Below are 9,381 nucleotides of genomic sequence, written 5' to 3'. Positions count from 1 at the left end.
CTAGAGATCTCTACATGCTCCTGTGCTTTAGTAGAGATATGAATAACGTCATTATCAAACCGCTAATTACGTTTAAATCGAACCCGCCATTACGTCGAATGACGTCGACCGCATTTGCACGCACTACCTCGCACCGGTGCGCTGTAAAATCGGAAATCAATTGCAGTGAATGGAAACGAAAGGATCTCGATCCGTACGCATCTTTGGGCTCTCTATGTAATGGGTAGAGTGAAAGCGAAATGAATAATGTATACCGTCTGTGCTTGCTGGCAAATAAATCAGAGTCGAAATAAACTTTCTTGAAGGTATAGTTGAGCAACGGGCCAGATATGATTACATATGAGACCAAATTGATTTGCTCTTTTTCCACTTCGATTAAAACGTTGCTTTCTTTTCACGAGACATTCCGCTGCTCGGCCACGTGCAAGATGACTGAACAGGGCGCTTGATGAGAAGCGGATCGAAAGTTTTACTCCCGAGTGTCAACTGCCAAATGACTCGTGGTATTTGCTCGTTGACGGTCGAGGTGTGAGAAGACCCCACCGAATCTATCTATAAGATATTTGATATGATTTTGCAATGGTGCGTTTATATACTACATTATTACTATTTGAAGTCGTGACGCTTGATATGTGCATATCTTTTTAAACCAGGTTGAGAGGCTATTGATTCGAATAAGATGCAAACCTGATCCCAATTCAATATCAACACTGTTTATTTAACCTTTAGATACCATTACAAAATAGGCGTGAGAAATATGCCCCTTGTTGAATAGTCGGAATTTTGAAAATTTTCAAAAGGGCGAGAAAATAAATTCGAATATATTGGGATTAGGTTTTGTAATAATTTATGTCACAGTGCAGCCGTTTAATCTGGACGGTGTCGTTCCCAGTGGACATATCCGAATGAAAGACTTATTGGTAAGGAGTAATGTCCCTTGCATATAGTCAGGTGTTCTCATTACAACCCGCCCGGGTGTGGGTTTGGGTGTTTGAAGGGGTGGCGTGGGATTAATTCAAGACGCTTGGGGTCTGCAATAACGGGATTTAAGTTTATCGCGGTATGTCACTGTTTGTCCTCACAACTTAGAGACACATATGAGGGCCTTTACGCGACACACATGGTTTACATCTGACAATAATCTTGTATGGAGCGTAAAGGTTATGATGAAATATTTTAATAACTTAATATAATCTTAGAGAGGATTATGTATAACACAGACGTTCCATCCTCATAGCGACCGTCCTCCAGATGACGCAATACCTAGAAATTAACTTTGAGAGACTTTCTCAACCTATGGGTGGTGCATGCAAAGGCCTACATGCATGTGTACAGAAAGTCTCTCTCTCTCTCTCTCTCTCTCTCTCTCTCTCTCTCTCTCTCTCATTACATTACATTATGGCACTTTTTGTTGCCCTGCCTGCCCCTCGTCATTAAGGGGACAATACAATATGTCCGGCATTGTATCTCTCTGGTCTAAAACTATAACGCCTGCATTAGTCCGTACTGGTACAAGCAGCCACTGACACACAAGCACTTCGCTATATAAGTGCAATGATCACCTCACCTCACCTCACCTCACCTCACCTCGCCTCGCCTCACCTCACCTCACCTCACCTCACCTCACCTCACCTCACCTCAGGTATGATGCAAATCGACCCACTGACCACCCAGCAGCTGCTCCATCCGTTAGACTATCATGATAACATCCTCGGCCAGGGAGGAGATTAAATGTGATTAATAAAGTACCTCAGATGTGGGCGATCAGGACAATAACATACAAATATCGCAATATTTAAGCAGCATATTCAAAGGAATGATAAAGTTGATTCCATAGCTGAGAAGAGTATGTTCTCGTTCATGACGTCAGTGTTTTACAACAAGAGCCTTTCATGATATGATTCCATCGTCATTGGACGAGGTATTATTTTCATAGTCTGAGTTGCGTGGCACCACATCGCCTGCCACATATGGCACTATACCGACTGAGACCGACGATGGATGAGAAAGAAGTATGAGCGTCGGAGTATTTTAAAATGTCAGCATACAATTGTTGGCAACTTTCTTCAATATTTGAAAGGTTTCCCTTAGAAAAGAAGAAAACTTCAATAGAAATTTGTGCCTTTCTTTTACAACGACCGTCAACACAGAAAATCTTACTGAGAGTAAAATTCGGGACGATAGGGAAGTGAAACGAAAATTATTCTTTTGAAATTTCAGTCAATTCCTTTAGATAGTTCGATCAATTTTTTTGAAGGAGCTTACTTTTAATACACTTGGACTCTGGGTTTGGATTGGGCATAGAAATGTGCCTCGTTAAGTCCAGCCCTCGACAAGCCAGCGACTCGTACAATCTCGTTAAAAACGGACCCTTAACTGTGACGTTGCAAACTTAGGTGAATACAACAGTGTTCGAATTGAATAGCTTTGATAAGGCCCCAGATGTTAGCTAGGCTTTCAAACGTTTGAAGCAGGTTTCATAAAAGCTCATTTTGTTGTAATCATAGCCAGTTGAAAACGGACAGCAATGCGCATGCGTGCGAGTTACTGGATTTCTAAACGTTGAATAGGCGTATTTATACACCGTACAATGTTCCTCGGCAGTGGCAAGGTTAAACATGTTAAAAAGGGAAATAACGTTATTCTTTCCTGATTTATGATGGAAACCAACTGAAAAGATGAATCTTAGCAACGACTGGCGGAAAGACATGAGATTATTTGCTCGATACTTTAATTAGGGGTCTTTGATCGGCGTTTTATACCTTATCGTATCTTTATTGTGAGCTACTAGAAGAGCATTGTTGGAGCTCTTGTAAGCATTTGTGTAGAATTGTATGGGACGGAAAATAGGCTGTTTAATTGAAAGACCTGAACCCAATCAATCATGTTAACCCGCGGCCGACCCACACACGGAACCTTCAAGCCTAAAGAATTGCACTGACATGCCTCTCTATTTAATAAATTTATGGACACCTAGGTTTTTCGATGACGTGTTTTAGTCATCGTAGACAAACTGCACACTGTGGGTCTCTCTGGGTGTTGGCGTGGACGGGCCGAGACGGTCACAAGTCAAGATTCTTTTGCATGCTTTTGTTAATGTTGCAAGCTGGATTATATTGTATTATGTGACATTGTGCTGCTGCGGACTGAACTACTGGCTTTCCCCCCACGACAATTATCTCTAATACACTCCCTGCATTCCCCATAGCTTCTGTGAGACTGTCAGCACCGTTTCGTAACGCTTTGCCTGCCTTGGTATTCTATTTCAAACAACAACCTCACCATTTATCTTTACTGTAATAAAACCTCGAATCTGATAGTATTTCAAACCATACACAGATATCTTTGTTGAGTAGCAAGTCTGCAGGGAAATTTATCACAAGCCTGCGAACAGCGATTGAAAGGCTCGGTTTGAATACGGACCATTGCCAATCTGCACGCACTTTCCTAGCATTGTGTTTCCAGCTACCCAAAGTACGGCCATAGAAACTGCACGGACAATTTGAAACTATGCCGTATTGAGCTTGCCGTTGGGCTGTTTTATTGTGATATGCTTTATACACAAGAGGCCTTGTTTCAATCCACGGAGACACATCTGGCACAGGAGACAACACCAGACTGTCTTTTTAACAATGCCATGGCGTTTTGGCCATTGTTGGTTTCTCTACTAACTAAGGAAGTATTCGGAAGCTCGGCGCTTGCTGCGTCCCAGGATCAAACTGTACAGACTGTGTGGCTCGGGGCTATTGTGATGCTTCGAGCGCGCCGAGCCGCCCAGACCCCTCTGCATCACTAGATGGCCGTGGCTCGGCTGGCAGTTGCTGAGCGTGGCAGCAAGCATTTCGGTGGCATCAGTGGAGCCGCGCAGGCGCTACCTACACATGTCGAGCAGACGATACCTTTACGTGCCGAGCAGACGATAAGTTGCACGTGCACACGGATCATACCTTTCGTGTGGATTACGGAGATGGAGGTGGGAGTGTTATTGGAAGAACCGTGGATTTTATCCGAGTTCTTTGACGTGGATTGGAAACTTTCCTTTAATCTTAAAGTTGTGTGTGTGTTGCTTGTGTGACGTGCTTGAAGACGTGAGCTGACTGTTTCTCATCATCTTGTGCCTTAGCAAATGACATCCGCGTTTCCAGTACTGTTTTGCTGGTTTGGGCAACGACAGTGGTCACGTTGGCAATCTTTGAAACAAATGGAATATAAGTTGGTACGGGTTTGATACAGGAGAACAAGTAGAGACTGCACCATTTCGCACCTGTCAGTTTGCTGACGTCCAAAAACAGCCTTAATCGGGACGTTTAAAAACAGAAAAGGATATCATAGTGGAAGTTGATTGGAAACCTAATAGACCCAACTTAGGGATGTTCAGGTGAAACATCTTAATGTGAGGTGAGTACGATGTGATGTCTGTATGTGTCTTTTTCTGTGTCTTTGGGGATAACATAGGTCACCCTTAAAGTCATTTAAATAAAAGCGACAAAATCCTTTCCATAATCATATGAAATCTCTACCAAAAGCAGCGCCCTTTTACGGTTCATGAGCATGTGCTTATTAATCAATAAAATTATCAAATAATGATCATACCAGGTGTTCGAGAAAAGGTGAGCGTATCCTGACCCAACGGTGGCACCCGTCATAAACACAGTCAAGGGCAATGTTCAAACCATCTGACTAGGGATGGGAAAATGCTAAACATTATTCAGTTCATCGGGGCACTTTTCACAAGGAAATATATTTCCTTGATTTGGTAAGATCTTTTTTGAAACCAAGGTATCGTGAAAGCAATGTCCACAGAGTAAGTTCATTGCCCACTGGTAGATAGAGAGGTGCACTGCAGGTCTTCTGTAAGGCCACAGGTCCATGGTAAGTAGTGTGCAAACTACAGAAGCTGATGTAGACTTTACAATGATGGAAAATATATTATGTAAGTAATGTATCACGGTCTATGGCCATATGGTCAGGTTCACATTGTGGAAATAAAAGCTACAAAACCCTTTCCAGAAGCACCAGAAATCTCTGGTAAAAACAGAGTCCACCATACAATTCCGACTCTATCATGGGCATGTGTTTATGAATCACTATCAAATAGTGATGATACCAGGTGTTCGCGAAAAGGTGTCCTGACACCCCAAACTACCCCTAACAATTGTGTTTCCAACAAACTACCCTAACATTTGTGTTGTCAAACATTTGTGTTTGTCGTTCACATGGGCCAAGCTCCTTCCACAGTTATGGGTAGGAGGGTGTCAATCGCTGGATTGCCTGGTCCAAACTGGATTATTACAGTCGCCGTCATATGGCTTAAATATTGCAGTGCAGCATTACACAACAAACAAAACACATTAACGGTGATAAATACCATTTATGTCAAACTCTTGTTATTAGTCATCTATACGTCTGGCTGTAATGAAAATGGTTCACATCAAAGCCGAAGGCAATGCACTCAACTTCACTTTAAGGAATTCTGACGTATTCTTTATAATCCCGCCGTGTATCAAGTAGCTAAACTTGGTTTTCATTATATTCGACCAAGTAAATATATAACATACAACAAATGACACATTAATTAATTTGAAATTATATTCAGATTTGTTCACATCTATTTTTCCATCCTTTTATATTTTTTGTATGCTCAACACAAATACAAATGCGACAAATAGTCGTACATGTAATAACTACATTTATGTGACCATTCCTAATTCCGAAATCCATTTAAAACGAATTCCGACATACCCTGCAGAAAATGCAAAACATTAAGGTGCTGTAGATGCAAGAGTTTATTGGTTGTGTGTTATTTCTGCATAGAATGCACTTCGGAAGCTTTCAAGAGATATTGTAACTAAAAATCTAAATGCCATTCCGCTCCCATATCGCTCTCACGTGAGGCATTTACAATGATGGCTAAATGAGAATTTCGAGTAGGGGCGACGAATAAAGCAATGCTTGCCTCATATACTAATTGATCAGTACCAGGAGAGGAAATCACATTGTACACTGGAGGGGTCGGGATGGGGGGTAGAGGGCATTAGCGATAAATGCTAGCTTGGTATGGCTGTGTTATCGTGGCAAATTGATCATGGTATGAACTGCTATGCACCGTGTGTGTCGGGATTAATCATTTCTTGTACAGAGATAGAGAAGTAAACGACGGTTATTTCCACGTGACATAACGGCCATAATGCAGCGGGGAAATGTGGCGTTCGTTGAGCGTGACAACGTTCCTTAGGCGTGACTGATAATGACACGACGCGGATTTATGACGTTATGTCGTGTCATTAAGACGACGAACACCCGGTGTTTCAATGCCGTTTCATAGATTGGTGTATTTTGTACATGCATTTCTTATTGTTAATATTACTTCTTCAAGTATCTGGTGTATTTTATTTATGGTTTGAAATCAGAATTTGATGGACTGAAGCGTTTGTAACCATTGCCACCTTGAAATCTCATTGCCTTTTCGGATATTTTTGTTTCGCTTTTTTTGCGAAAGTAGTTTTTCACTAACACATTATGAAGTTTTATTGTTGCCATGGGAAATCTGGTTTCATGTCTGACTTTAATCTGTACGTGACAATGCTTTTCGTTGAAAACGCTTTTTTTCATACGCTGTATTCGGTCCTATCAAAGTGAGCTATATTTGGGATACACTTGCGTTATGCCAAGATTTGATAGACAAAACATCGTTTATCCAAACCATGACCTTTCCCAGGAAGTGTCCAGATGGCCATGAATGGGTGAGTGTGGTCATATTGCCGCCAGACAAAACCGTAAAAGGCTTCTATGCTTATCGTGAGAGGCGAGGGATCGGGTTGTCAGGCTCGCTGACTTGTAGCATGTCATCGACCCCATTTGCGTGGATCGATGCTCATGATATCAGTCACTTGATTGTCTGGTCCAGACTCGATTATTTACAGGCCGCCGTCATATAGCTGGAATATTGCTGAGTGCGGCGTTAAACAACAAACCAACCATCCACACCGAGGAATACCTGGAATCACATTGTGTACCCCGCCGAGAATAACCGAAATTGCTGATTCGGCGTTAAAAAATATTCACTCACTCAAATATTATAACATGTGATCAATCGAATCCGTGATTTTGGTGAGGAAAGATTACTCCATCGCCCTAGAGGAAACGAGCAAGGGTAGGGAACATGAGGACTGCGACCCCCTCCCTTTCTACAACCCACACATCATCTCACCACACACCCACACTCCAACCCACCACTCCCGTTTCTGTGACTACAATGAGCGGGGATCACGGGTCTCCGGTATCCTATACCTACTGGTGTTCATGCTATCAACCACTGATCTGCCCGATCCAGATTCGAGTATTTACATGCCGCCCTGATGTTGCCGGAACCTTGCTGACTGGGGCGTTAAACCTCATTCACCCACCCCTGTCAGCAGATTATTTCGGCCCGCTTGTGCAACTGTTAATTGTTATGTATAAAGAGAATCTCAACCTTGTGTCTTTTGATATCAAATATATCAACAATCGTTGATAAAAGTGGATAAACTCCGAGGCTTGTCTTGTCCAGACTCGATTATTTACAGACCGCTGTCATATAGCTGGAATACTGCCGAGTACGGCGTTAAACAACAAACGGTCAAATAAAAAGTATTCAACACAGAGCGTTTCGAACTTTTTTTAATGAGTGTTTGGTGTTCACATTCATATACAAACTTTATCGTCTCCACGATTTACACAATCGTAATGGCTAAAGTAAACCAAAGCGATGTATGAACAATATGTATTTGTGCAATCATCGACTACTTCCCAGTTGTGAGGATAAATCGGCATGTGCAATAAAACGAGTTTATTTTTATTAACAATAAAATGGGTAATTACAAATTTGTTAACAGGTATATTTAAAGAACAACGGTCGCTCAATATTTTTTCGTCTAACTCACATTAGATAACACTGGTCCAACGGCCACAATCTGCCCGAGACATCCCGTTCCCACTAGTCATATAACGAATCTGACAGAGTTGCAGCAGATAGACACGTACAATTGCACTGCCAACGTTTCATATGAACAATAGCAGCTGTCGATAAGTTAAAAAGCCAGAAAATTATCAATGCGAAAACAACAGCATATCTGTGTTGTCCATGTCGACCTCACGGTTTAGTGATAATTGACAGAGAGATCAATCGCATAATTAAACTAGCCTTCGGCTCAGGCCTCGGAAAACAACCATTTCATGGAACCGGAAGATACTGCGCGTTAACAGGGAACATTTCGTGACTGTTCGCAACTTGTCTTTTCCGAAAACGTCATATTTCTGTCAACAAGCTCGTACAAGATATCCTCGGAGCCAAGTGCCTTGGTGTTTGTTTTCCTTTCAGTATCGATGTTGTTAATTACACTAAGAGATGTCTTAAAGGCTTCGAGTAATCGTCGGTGGCGTTCTTTCCTATTGATTAAACGTGTTATCCTTATGTAGTTTGTATTGCAGTCAGAAGTGGGTATGACTGGCGAGCATTGGGTGGAGTCACAGAAAGGTGGTATTCACGCAGCCATGTGATTCAGTAATTGGATTCAGTCATTCGCGGGTTCGTTTAAATTTTTGAAAACCTGTCAATGTCAATTATGGACAATTGTCTTGGCACCGACGGTGTGGTTCATTCCTAGATTATGATTATTTCACATAATAGTGCGATAGGGACCAGTCATTCATAGGTTCGTTCTAAATTTAGAAAAAAAGTCAGTGTCAGGGAGTGGCCGACCATGTGATAGTTTGGGAGTGATGTGGGGGTGGGGGTGGGGGAGGGGGTGGGGCTTCTGGGATGGTATCGAAATATATATTAAAGCCGAAAATGCTTGACTGTTGAGATAATGGAAATTATCTGTTTTTGCAGCCTGAGCTGAAGCACAATATCTCGTCACAATACACAATCCAAATGTCCATGCCCATCAAACTCCGACCCCCCAACCCCCCAACCCCACCCCCACCCCCAACCCCCACCCCACCCCACCCCCCACAACCCACACACACACACTCCCAGACGGTGTAAGTCATTCCAAGATTATGATAGCGTCAAATTATGAAGTGAATCAGAGTGGCTTTGTCAGATAATAGTGAAATCGAGAAGGTTATGTCAGAGGATAATGTGCTTCAGCGTAAATTATCATGTCAGATAATATTGTGGTTGAATCCTAGATTATTACTTCAGCCATTATTGGAGTTCAGTATTCACATGTCAAATAATAGAAGTATTCAGTAATTACCATGTTGGGTTAAACCCAACTAACTCTCTCACTATCTCTGGAAAGGTATAGAAGAATTGTATTGTTTGCTTTAATGAGTTAGAAAGTGAAATACAGATGTGCACACGGTGTACATCTGGGCTCTGTGGGTACGGCGGGG

General features: G+C 42.1%; 1 long non-coding RNA gene across 1 annotated transcript in view; it reads left to right on the top strand.

The window, feature by feature from the left end:
* Nucleotides 1-3,497: 3,497 nt before the first annotated feature.
* Nucleotides 3,498-9,381, top strand: part of LOC124111161 — a 224,247-nt gene continuing 218,363 nt past the window's right edge. Inside the window, exon 1 of the long non-coding RNA XR_006857391.2 lies at nt 3,498-4,398. This is a non-coding gene — a long non-coding RNA (uncharacterized LOC124111161). The remainder of the gene's footprint in view (nt 4,399-9,381) is intronic.

Source organism: Haliotis rufescens, unplaced genomic scaffold (assembly GCF_023055435.1).
Source record: "Haliotis rufescens isolate VD_foot unplaced genomic scaffold, xgHalRufe1.0.p SCAF_9, whole genome shotgun sequence".
Lineage (NCBI taxonomy): Eukaryota > Metazoa > Mollusca > Gastropoda > Lepetellida > Haliotidae > Haliotis > Haliotis rufescens.
Note: the sequence above shows the minus strand (reverse complement) of the source record. Positions and strands in the feature narration are given on the sequence as shown.